General features: G+C 40.5%; 1 pseudogene; it reads right to left on the bottom strand.

The window, feature by feature from the left end:
* LOC105742123 overlaps positions 1-11,365 on the bottom strand; it is a 163,061-nt pseudogene extending 151,696 nt beyond the window's left edge.
* Between the last annotated feature and the right edge of the window lie 573 nt (positions 11,366-11,938).

Genomic DNA, 11,938 nt, shown 5'->3' with positions numbered 1-11,938 from the left:
AAGACCATGCAATATTTAAGTTTGTGCATTTGTGTTACTTTGCTTGACATTATAATCTCAAGGGTGTATCTCTTTCCCTCCAAAAGGCTCAAGTTTGTTCTTCTTTATGGTCGAGTAATGCTCCATTATGTATAAGTATCAAATTTGAAAAATCCATTCATCTGTTGATGGACACGTTGGCTACTTCTAAGATTTAGCTATCATGAATCGTGCTACCATAAACGTAAGTATGCATACATCACTGCAGTATGCTGTCTTCAATTCCTTTGGGAAGATTGGTATTTACCTGGGTTTTGAAGTCTGTCAGTTTTTGTTTTATGAAGGCAGGTATGCCAGGACTTGATGCATCTATATTTATAATTAACTCTTCCTTCTGAATGATTCCCTTAACTAATAAGTAGTAGCCTTTTAAATCTTGTCTGATCAGTTTTATTTTAAAATGGACTTGTCTGAAATTAGAATAGCAACTCTTGATTTTTTTCTGGGTTTCCACTCTACTGTACATAATATTGATTTCCATCTTTTGATCTTTTAAATCTGTATCTTTTGGATTAAACATGTTTCTTGTATGCTGCACATTATTGTTTTTTTTTTCTTGATCCATCCTGCCAATCTGTATCTTTTTAACAAAATAATTTTATTGAGAAACAAATAGCAATGGGATAGTTTCAAAACCAATCAGTAGGACATTTTCAATAATAAATACATTGCACATTGTTGTGGTTATTCATTGTACAAGATGCAGACATGACATCCTATCCACAAACACTATTAGAACAAATCTTATTCATTGAATTAAGAGAATGTAGCTGTATATCTATTCTAACTATTTTGAATATACAGATACAAAAAGGTCATTCATTTGTATCCCCTTTTTTGTTTAGTTTTGTCAGAGAAGGGTATTCCATTGTCATTTAAATATTATAGGTGTGTGAATTCAGCACAATCTTCCAATATAGTCCAGTAGTCCATAATAGTAGTGGGTCATCCATAGGACTGGCAATGTCAGAAGTTATTGACCTGAGCCCTTTACAGCCCAGCATACCAACTTGGCTTCACCCCTTGTACCTCGGTTTATACCTTTCTGCTGGATGGTTAAGACCATGTATAGGGAAGTGAGACCTGTTTCTATTGAGATCTATTACTGAGTAGTACTGACTTATCCTTTTCATTGCATTATTTTCCTATTGCTAATTTCCTCATCCCCTTGTGCTTAGCGGCCCTTCCTGCCAAGTGTGTTGATTCTTTTTGACTTAGTGATATTGCTGGCTTCATTGTCTCTTTCTAAGATATTCTTGAGAATTTTTCTAATACTAGTTCACTGGTCATAAAGGTCTTAAGGTATTCCTTGTTGTGGAAATACCTTATTTCTTCATCAATTTTATTTTATTTTTTATTTATCTATTGATTTTTTTTTTTTTGTATTTTTTAGGGAGGATCTATAGGCTGTTCAGGGTCTCTCTACTATATCGGACTCATAGTGATCCGCCGGTTTACAGCCTCCCAAGAGCTGCAATTACAGGCACGTGCCACCATGCCTAATCTCAATTGCCATCTCAGGGTACCCTGGTGGCTGGGCTGGCACGGCAGGCCAGGGGATCAAACCCCTGGCCCCTGCTTCTGTTTGCAGGAGCTTTAATCCACTGAGCTATTTGACTGGCCCTGCTTCATCAATTTTAAATAAAATTTTGGGTGGGAGAGATAATTCAGTGGCATAAGCAAGGTCCTGAATTTGATCCCCAGTACTTAAAAAAAAAGTCTTGCAGGATATATAAGTCAAGGTTGGAAGTTCTTATTTTTAAATTTAATTAATTAATTAATTGATTTATTTGGTACAGGGTCTCACTATGCAGCTTGAACTTGTAATGATCCCCCTGTGTCAGCCTCCCCAGCACGGGAATTACAGTCATGTGCCACCATCCTGGTACTCAGAGGCCAGCAAGTGAAAGCCAGGAATGGAATCTGGATCCTTGTGCTTGTTAGGCAGGTTTTTAGACCACTGAACTATCTCCCCAGCCCAGAAGTTGTTATCTTTTAGGGCTTGAAACATTTCACTCTAAACCACCTGGGCCTTTATGGTTTATAGAGAGAAAAATGCAGTCATTCTAAGATTTTTATCTTTAGATGTGCTTTGTTGCCCTTCTCTAACAGCTTTTAAGATTTTTTTCCTGGTGATGAACTTCTTATATTTTGAGTATAATGTGACATGGAGAGGTTCTCTTTTGGTCATGGCTATGTGGTGCTGTTCTCTATGTGTCATTATCTGCATGTTCATTTCTTTTTCTTTATTTGAGAAGTTTTTAGCCATTATTTCATTGAATAGGTTGCTGCATACATTTTGAGTTGTCTTCTGTTTTTTTACTTATTCAAATTATTCTTAGATTAGCATTCATTGCATCAATTGTTACAATTGTTGGATCAGTTTTTCATTTTCTCTTGTTTATAAGGAGTCTTTGAGTAGTTGGTCTTTGAAGGCATCCTTGTCTTCGAGTTCTGAAATTTTACCTTCACCTTGGTCTGTTCTCTTGCTCATAATTTAAATGATCTTTAATTTCCTGAATTCCTGATTGAAACCTTTAAATATACTCTTATTCTTTAGTAAAGTGGTCACTCATGCATTACATAACCTTGTTAGCTCATGTAGCTTTCTGTTAATGTCTTTTGAGAGCTCCTGAAACTTTTGGGTTGTTAATTCTGTTATTTGCTTAGTTATATCTTCTCTAACTCTACTGTGCATCACTTTAAGCTATTTCTTATGCTTTCAAATAATTCATGGGTGGAGCTTACATTTATCTTCTCCTTGGTGGTCCTGATTGACTTTGGAGTAGTTGGGGGTTAAGGAATGCCATTTCTTCCCATGTTTTATGTGTTTGTTTGTTTGTTTCATTTTGTGCTGAGGCTTGTGAATGCTTATAGTCTAAAGACCTTATTAGTTGCGTGTCAGTGATGCATTTTGGGTGTGGCTAGCTACAATCCTTTGCCTGAGTCCCAAGGCTTGACCACCTTAATTATGTGGGGAAAGAAGTTTGCAGTGTAGTTAGTCTTGCAGGTTTCCTGAGAATGTGCTCTAATGCTGTTAATGTCATAAAGGCAATAAGAAAGAAATAATTAAGGGAAGAAAATTTAAAAGGGAGGAGAGGGGTTAGAGAAATAGGTTGGCAGTCTAAGTGCCTGCCTGGCAAGTGCAAGGACCCAGGTTTGATGTGTAGTTCTGCATGCCATGTCAGCCCTGGAAGCCCTAATGCCTTGTGCCAGCCACCAAAACCAGGCATGGTGTTACACGCCTATAATCCCAATGCTTGCGAGGCTGAGACAGAAGGATCGCTAGAGTCTGAGCTGAGTAGTAAGACCCTGTACTAAATAAACAAATAAATGACGTAAAAATAAAAAAAAAAAGGTAGAAGAAGAAAACATAGAAACAAAAGAAGTGATTAGAAGCAAGGCTGAAAGAAAGATTATATATGCTCCAAGAAACTAATGAAAAAGACAGGAGGGAAGGAAAGAAAAAGAAGAGAAAAACCCAACAAGAATCCAATGAACAAAAAAACTTCACTAAAGCAATGTTTATACACACAATAATTAAAAAACCCAAATGAATAAAAAATTTTTAAAAAAGACATTTCTCCGTGATTCAGATCTGAAGTGATCTTCCATGGTTGAGAGTTGGTGGCGATGTCTAGTTCAAGGTGTGACTGTCTCTCCCTGCTAAAGCAGAAAGGCAGTCAGAGCTGATATCCAGGTTGAGTAACCACCAGCAAGCTGGCAGTATGACTGGGGTACAGTGCTGGTTCTGGGGCTTTCAAGTGATGGAAACTCAAGCTGAATCTGACTTTTGGTCATGAGTTTGGGGCCTGGATCATTTATCTTATAACTCTCTGAGTGTCTTTTGCAGGCCCGACCACAGCTCCCAGTCCACAGATATTTCCTGTGGTTGTTTCTCACTCAGTCCCTGTGAGAGCTTGACACTAGGAGCCCTGAGATGTAGCCTACCCATGGTATCTCTGTCTCAGGTTCAGTTGGCTCCTCCTTAGAATGGTGACCAATGAAGTACTCTTTCCAAGGGGCACGGAGGAAACTTGGATGGGAGTCACTAGTTGTTATAGCGCATAACATCCACTGGTCCATTCCACTGGTGTGTTTCTCCCTGAAGGCCTCTGTCTGGAATAGACTGCTCTCACTGTGTCTCTGTAGATTTTGTCTTTATTTTATTTTATTTTATTTTGCATTTTAGGGAAGGGTCTACAGGGTGTTCAGGGTCTCACTACTTGATCAGACTTGTAGTGATCTGCCTGTTCGCAGCCTCCCAAGAGCTGGGATTATAGGCTTGCTCCACCATGCCCAATCTCAATGGGTATCTCAGCATGCCCCGGGGGCGGGGCCAGTTTGGCAGGCCCCAGGATTGAACCCTGCCCCCTGTGCCTGCTTGCAGGCACTTTAATCTGTTGAGCTATTTGGCCAGCCCTTGATTTGGTCTATGTTATAAGCTATGAGATGGGAGTTGAGGAGAAAGTGCAGACTGCCTCTTTTTCTGCATTGTGGTCTGTCTTCAATTTCAATTTAAGCTTCCATTTTTTTTTTCAGTCAGATCCTTCCTGGGTCCCAGGGTCCATGTCCTTTTTAAATTTCTTCTCTAAGTTGTTATTTTCCAGTGTCTGTATTCCAAATCTTGAAGAGGCTGATTTGTTGCTGCTTACTAAGCTGGCATCTTTCCAGAAGTCTGCAGGATCTTACATACTAAACTTAGCCTTTCCTATATGAATAAAGGGTTTTAACACGTTTTAACTCTCTCTCTTCTCTCGTTTTCTTTTTCCATTTCAAAATCTTTAATAGACTTTGGAATTTTAGAGAAAGTATTGGTATTGGATTGTTGTTGTTAGTGTCATGTTGGCAGTTATTTTAAATGCAGACTCTAATATAATTTTTGTACTTGGGTGAGATGTTAAGGTGTGATGCTGGGAAACAGATGCAGAAAGATCTCAATCTGGAGTCCACCTTGGGCAAGTTTGCAAGACCCTGTCTTAAAATTAAAATTAAGAACAATGTCTGGGGATGTAGCTCAGTGCAAAGACCCTTGGATTAATCCCATGTACTGAAAAATGAAAATTGACTTGAGCATAAGCTTTTATAGTTGAACTTAAAATAATGATTTGCTTTTACTTCCATTTTAATTGATGTTAGCATTCAGCGGTAACTCACGTACACCACTTTTAGGTTCTCATTTTAGCTTTGCATTCAGCTAAGCAGAATGCATGTCCATCTAACTTTTTCCAAAGTGTGCATCAGTCATTGATTAAAAAATCCCTTGAAAGTTTGAAATGAAATATCATTCTGTTGGCAAGTTGAAAGCTAACTAATTTGAGGCAAAAGAAAACAAAATAAAGCAAAATTAAAAAAAAAAACACACTGAATTCTTTCAAGGATCTTAGAACAAGCACTGGCTACTTGGATCTCCTATGCTGCATTGGGTGTTATTCTTGAAATGGGTCTTGTGTTCCTTAGGGGCAGATGTATTTGACCTGGGTCTTCATATTTCTCCTCGCTACAGTGTGCTGTGTTTTGTTCAGTATGCCACACATTACAAGTCATACTGGCTATTGTGGCCCTGAAGTCTAGGTGCCACTGGCTCTGGGTTTGTGAATCTGTCTGGACCAAATTAAGGCCCTGATGCTGGCCACAGCCACAGCAGAGATCTGGTGGTGCAGTGGCCAGTGGCTGCCTTAGAGAGCAGAGTCTGGAAAGCCTGTTATCCTGTCTTGGCACCAGCTATGCTGGCTGACATCCTTGAGCTTCTGTCTTGTCTGTGCTCTCTGAGAGGTAGGCCTATCTCTAAGACACTCATGTAGGGAGACCACTCACATCAGCCCCACATGGCTTCCTCTTCATAGTCCTCTGAGTCTTATGGGTTCAATTCACAATTTAAGCAATGACTTGTCATGTCATTCTCATGTTACTTTTGGCACGTGTCTGTTGCTTTCCACTGATGGCCTGATGGCATTCATGCCGCTAGCTTCTTATCCTCATGTACAGACGAGGAAACAACGGAGAGGCCAAATCACATGCTCGGGGTCACTTACCTCTAAGGCAGCGAGGTCTACATCAGGACTAGTATTCTAATCCAGTGCTGGTGGTTTCTCTTCAGCCCCCTGGAGCCTTCTTGCTCCTAACAGACTCTGGTAGCAAAGCTCCTGAAGGTTCTTACTGGGTCTCCAGCCACCTCTAATCTCTCTGAGATCACCTCTTCTCTAGTTTTGTAGAAGAGCTGAGGGATTGGGCAGCCTGGGCTCCAGCTCTGAGGGTCTTCTTTTATCTCTCTCCTGAGGAAGTTGGAGAAGGAGTACTACTCTAACTTCAGCTTGAGTAGCAGCCTTTCTGGGGAAAGATTTGCCTTACCCTGGGGCCCCAGGGCTCACCTCCTTCTGGGTTTTATGGCCTTAGAAAGAAGAATTGCAGAGAAATGTTTACAGGTCCAGAAGGAACAATAAAATGTTTTGCAAGCATTTCTGCTTCTTGCTTAATAAACTTCCTTGTACCCTTCCATTTACCTAAAAGCATTCATAGGAAAATGGGGCACAGAGGGTTTAGGCATAAGTATCAAGGGAAAAATCTGCTGAATTCCATATGAAACTCTACTTGAGCTCAGAAGTTCTTTTTAAGGACAGTGTGTTGAGGGAATCTCAGTGAACTCCTTAAGTGCAGGATTCCACAGAGAGCTCTGAGGTTTCAAGACTCCAGTGGGTGAACTGCACTTCCAAATTCCTGGGCCTGCTCAGAAGAATCTCCAAGTTATCTGAGAGTCTGAAATTGATCATGGAGTAGAGGAACTAACCATCCTCAGTTCGCTTTGCGGAGTTGCCAATGAGGCAGGGAAGATGACTGAACAAGAACTAGAGGCTTGAGAGAGAAGGAAAGAGACCCTGGCTCTTGGCTGGAGAAGCTTAAATTTCAAATACAGGAGACTGATAGATGTGAAATAATACTAGTTACACTTAATGAACAGTTTCTACCACAGACACTACTCTAAACAGTACTGTTCAAATGCTGTTGTTAGTTCCAGCTTTCAGATGTGTGAGCAGAGGTTCAGAGAGGTGCCGGAACCTACTCAGGGCCATGCGGTTAATGAGGAACAGAACTGATACGCAAGTGGAAGCAGTTAGCTTCAGAGTTCATGATCTTGAGGAGTATATGGTACAGGCCCTGCAGGTGAGAAATAAGCCCAAGATGCTTTGGCACTGACCTTGGCTTAGTGTTACCATGTATCAGGGAATTCAGACAACAAAGGAAAAGACAAAGAGAGAAGAAATAGCTTTGTGGCTGTCAAAATTTAGTCTTTTCCAGTGGTCACAATTGTCTTTGAAAAGAAGATCACAGTGAATATCAAGATTATGGTTCTCTTTATTTAGATTACTTACTTTAAGGACTAAAATGACAAAAGCTAGGCTTCACAGAGATGCCTGACCTCCAAACAACATCGTCATCTCCAAAGAAAAGGTCAAGGCCTGCAAGATAGCTCAGCAGACTAAATGCCTGCTTTGGCAAGTGCAGGAACCAGGGTTCAATCCCTGGTTCTGCATGCCATGCCAGCCCCACCCCTGAGGAGTGCTGAGCAGGTGAGGGAGTCCCGGAGTGGTGGTGCACATCTGTTATCCCACCGCTGGGGAGGCTGATAACAGGAGGATCACTATGAGTTCGAGTTGTATAGTGAGACCCTGTGCCAAATACATAAATTAAAAAAAAACACACACACAAAAAATAAAAGGTCATTTTCATTTATAGTAGATTGGGAAACAACTGAATTCACTCATTCCTTTCACCAGTGATTATTGAGAAACTTTCACATCATAGAACCAACCATTTTATTCTTCTGGGAATCTAAAGTAATTAAAAATACAAGGGTACATGAAATTGGGGCAGTCTTTGGCCCAAGTGAGTTCTCATCTCTGGTTCTGGAAAGCCCCACTGTGTTCTTGTTAGCCACCCCTGGACAAGCTGCAGTTCCCCATGCCTTAGACAGTTACAACACATGACCCCTGCTGCTGATTTAAACACTGCCAGACTTGGAACTTTGAGCTCATCTTTCACACAAATCAAGAGATCTCTCATGGGTTTGTGTGGAAACATGTGTGGGGAGAATTGGGAAAAATAATTAATTTTGCTAAACGTCTCCAAATTACACTGAGAGAGTCTTAAAAGAAATGGACAGCAGTTATCTGGAGCGCACCGGGGCCCATAAATGAATGAGTGGCTCAGCTCTTTGGGATGCAGAGAAGCCTACGAGGATTCCTGATTTGTGTCTCACTGTTCTTGAGCTTGGTGGTCCTCCTTGTGGTAAAGTATCTGGTCTTATTAAGGTTTCAAACCTGCGGCGATTCCTATGAGATGCACACTAATGCCTGGTCGCAGTAGCCATGACACATCAGTACAGCATATTTCAGCCTACATGTCTTTGACAAACAAAGGCCAGAAGTATGAACCTTTTCCTTCTGAGACAGAGTAGGAGATGTGATGTTGAAATTAAGGTGAAAAATACTAATTAGCTAAGAGAATCTGCCCTTTCGAAACACCCACAAATATGAAGGTGAGTAAATGAAATCAGCCTTTTTTAGATATTACTCAAGAATACCACAAAAGAATTAACAGTGGGACATGAAGGGATCTTAGTGGGAGGTGAGTTGGAACAGTGCACTTGGTTTCTCAGTAGCTATATTTTCATAACCCACATCAAGACTTTTTATTTCTCACAAAGCTTTTCTGACATGGGTTTCTCTTATAGGAAAAAATTAAGAGGAAGAATGCTAAACTGTGGAACAACTTCCTGGTTGTAAGATATATAGCCTTGGCCCTTTAAATAATACAGCATCAAATTCTTGCCCTTTCCTTTTGATTATTTAGTGCAGCCCAGGAGCTGTCAGCTTGCTTTCTCCTCCAGCACTTGCATTTTAGGTTTTTTTTTCCTGGTCTTTAGCAAAAGAAAAATTTAATTAGATTCAAAAAGTAAATTTAGAAGAGACTAAGAGACACGATATAGGGTAATGACAAGGAACACAGGTTTGAGAATCAGACTGAATTAGCTCTTTGCACCTTCTTCTTTTCAAGTATATGACATTGGGCAAGTGAGTTAAAATATTTGAGCTTTATTTTCATCAAATGTAAAATAAGGGAATGCTTGAGATTTCATTAGATATTTCCAAGTGCCAAAAAAGTAATGTCATCACCTTATACTTCACCATGGCACAGAGTTGCCTGCTTTGTGGAAACTCTTAGACAAGTTTCTTTTTTTATTTATTTTTATTTTTTGGGCAGAACTGGGGATTGAACTCAGACCCTTGTGCTTGCCAGGCAAGCGCTTATTCTACTGAGCCATCTCCCAGGCCTTGGACAAGTTTCTATTGAAGGCAAAAACCTGAACTTTATGATTGCACATGTAGAAGTGACTGTAAGAGCTTTATTTACCGTCATTCCTATTTTTAAGTACGAAGTTCAAGCTCAGCATAAGGTTTTAAGAAGACATTGTCTACAACAAGGAATATCTGATTCCTTTGGCTGTGCAGGTGCAGATCAGGACAAGGAGATGGCGAAGAAAGAGTAAGAAGGCAAGGGCCCTGAGAAGCAATGAGAAGCGCAGTATTGTTAGGTTGTGCGCTCCCTTATGGTAGGCCAGGTGCTCCACAGCAGGGACCTCCATGAGTCAGCTGCAGAAGCGTGGAGAGGTTCACAGAAGGCCAGAGATACAAAATTAGTTACCCTTCTATCTCCTTTGCCCTGTTTTTCAAGGTTCACCCATAGAAATGAATTTTCTGATTTCTTGGAAGTGTCGCTACTCTTCTTGGTGGTTGCTCTGTTTGCCAGTCACTATCATGGAGGGTAGGGGAGATGTTGGAAACTTAGGTCATGTGGGTGGTTGTCTTTCAGTGTAGGGGAAGTCAAAGCTCAAGGCTCAGAATGCCCAAAGAAAATGATCAGCCAGCCCATTGGTGGCAGCACAGTTTGGGAGAAAGAATCCAGCAGGGAGAGTCTTGGTGGAGGCATAGAAGATTTAAGGCAGATGTTCTCAAAGAGGAAAAGGGATTCACATTTGTTGCATGATGAATCACGATTCAGAATAGAGTACAGATTTCCTAATCCCACTCCTAGTGTTTCCCCTGTGTTAGTCAGTTTTTCCATCTCTGAGACTCAATGGCTGACACAACTTAAAAGAGGAGAGCTTGAACTTGGCTCGTGGTTTCAGAGGATTCAGTTCATGGTGAGTTAGCAGCAGCATAGACACATCAGGGCAGATGTACACGAAGGAGCAGACTTGTTTAGTTAGTGATGTCCAGCAAGGGGAGATGGGGAACAGCACCACAGAGGGGCCAGGGATCATGTGTTAGGATCCTGTCACAGCTCCATGATCCAGCCAGACACACCCAGAAGTGTGATTTACTAATTCTTTGGACATTTCTTAGTCTAGTCAAGTTCACATATATCTCAGTTAATAGTCACACCCCTATTTACCTCACCATTTTCTCAGATACATTGATTCGAATACCAGTAGCCTTTCCTTACTTCTGATAAGGGCTGTAAGTCCTCAGCAAGTTTGTATTATTTCAAAATGAAAGCAGAAGAAACTTCTCTAAGTAGAGGCTCTGGGTACCCATTTATCACTAGCCTTGGTCAGGTTTCTGGTCCCTTTATGGGGCTGTCTGAATGCCAGCGTCTTCTCATTTTTTGGTTGCAGTTCTTGGTTTTACCAGACTCAGTGGTCAAAAGCCATTTTAAGATTTCCTTGATTCCCCAACCCTTTCAGGGTGCTGAACTCCAGATCTATGCATCTTGTTGTGTGGCTGGGGTCCAGGGCTACCATCGACTGACTCATTGTTCGGTCAACATGTGGCTCATCACAGACACATTCTGGTTATATAATGACTATCACTTTAAAGTGTCTCTGATAAGCTAAATTTGACTTTCTTTTTGTAGTAGTCTCCTTAAGATATTTTAAGAAAATCACATGGCTATCATTAAATGGACAGATCCTTGCTTCTAGTCACCTTGAGGCAAGCTACGCAGAAATGGCCCCATGTGCAACTTGAACAAAAGATAACCCCTGAAATTTGGAGCTTCTTATATTCTGTCCTTAGATTTAGAGTGTATATTTGTGATAATTGCTTGTTTCCTTTAATTAGCACCCACACTAAGCACAGTCTGTCGTTCATACCTGTGAGTCTCGGAATCTCTTGCTGGACCTCAGTTTTGGCTCATCTGGGGCACACCGACAGGGCTGGATGAGCTGCTCTCCACCTTTTCTCCCCATGCAGCAGTCCAGTGGTTTGTCAAATGACTGCAGACACTCCACCTCCTCTCCATGTTTTATAACCATCAGTTTAGCCATTATCACTTGATGCCACAAGTAGGTAGAAGTTTAATTTTATTAAAATAAGTGGATAATTGCTTTTTATTAAATGAAAACAAGATAGCTTATTTAAAAAAATCTGTACCTCCACTCATACTTCTACAATCTTTTAAAATAATTTCTCTTTAAATTTTGTACCAGGAATCAAACTAATGGCCCTGCACTTGCCAGGCAGACATTGTTGCTGAACAATATCCCCAGCCCCTTGCATGCTTTTTAAAACCATAACAATTTTTAAATTTCATGGTGCAAGTGGATAGCAGGTCATGACTGAAAAATGAAATTTATAGTTCATTTTTAAAATTTGTATCAATAGTTAACAATTACTTATTTTTAAGAGCCAGTTCTGCTTACTAACATCAGTGAAAGAAGCTTCAGAGAGTTGGCTAGGATACTAGGCACAAAACATTTTTAGATCCATAATCTTAGGCAAATATATTTTACATCTAGAATCCCATTTCATTGTTTGCAAAATGAAGTTTAAGTTAAACAATAAATGTAAGGTGATAAATAGAATGCCTTTCTCCCATTTCCTATCCTTCTCTCCCTTTC

This window comes from Octodon degus, unplaced genomic scaffold, assembly GCF_000260255.1.
Source record: "Octodon degus isolate 3935 unplaced genomic scaffold, OctDeg1.0 scaffold00037, whole genome shotgun sequence".
NCBI classification, from domain to species: domain Eukaryota; kingdom Metazoa; phylum Chordata; class Mammalia; order Rodentia; family Octodontidae; genus Octodon; species Octodon degus.
This window is presented reverse-complemented; position numbering and strand designations above follow the sequence as displayed.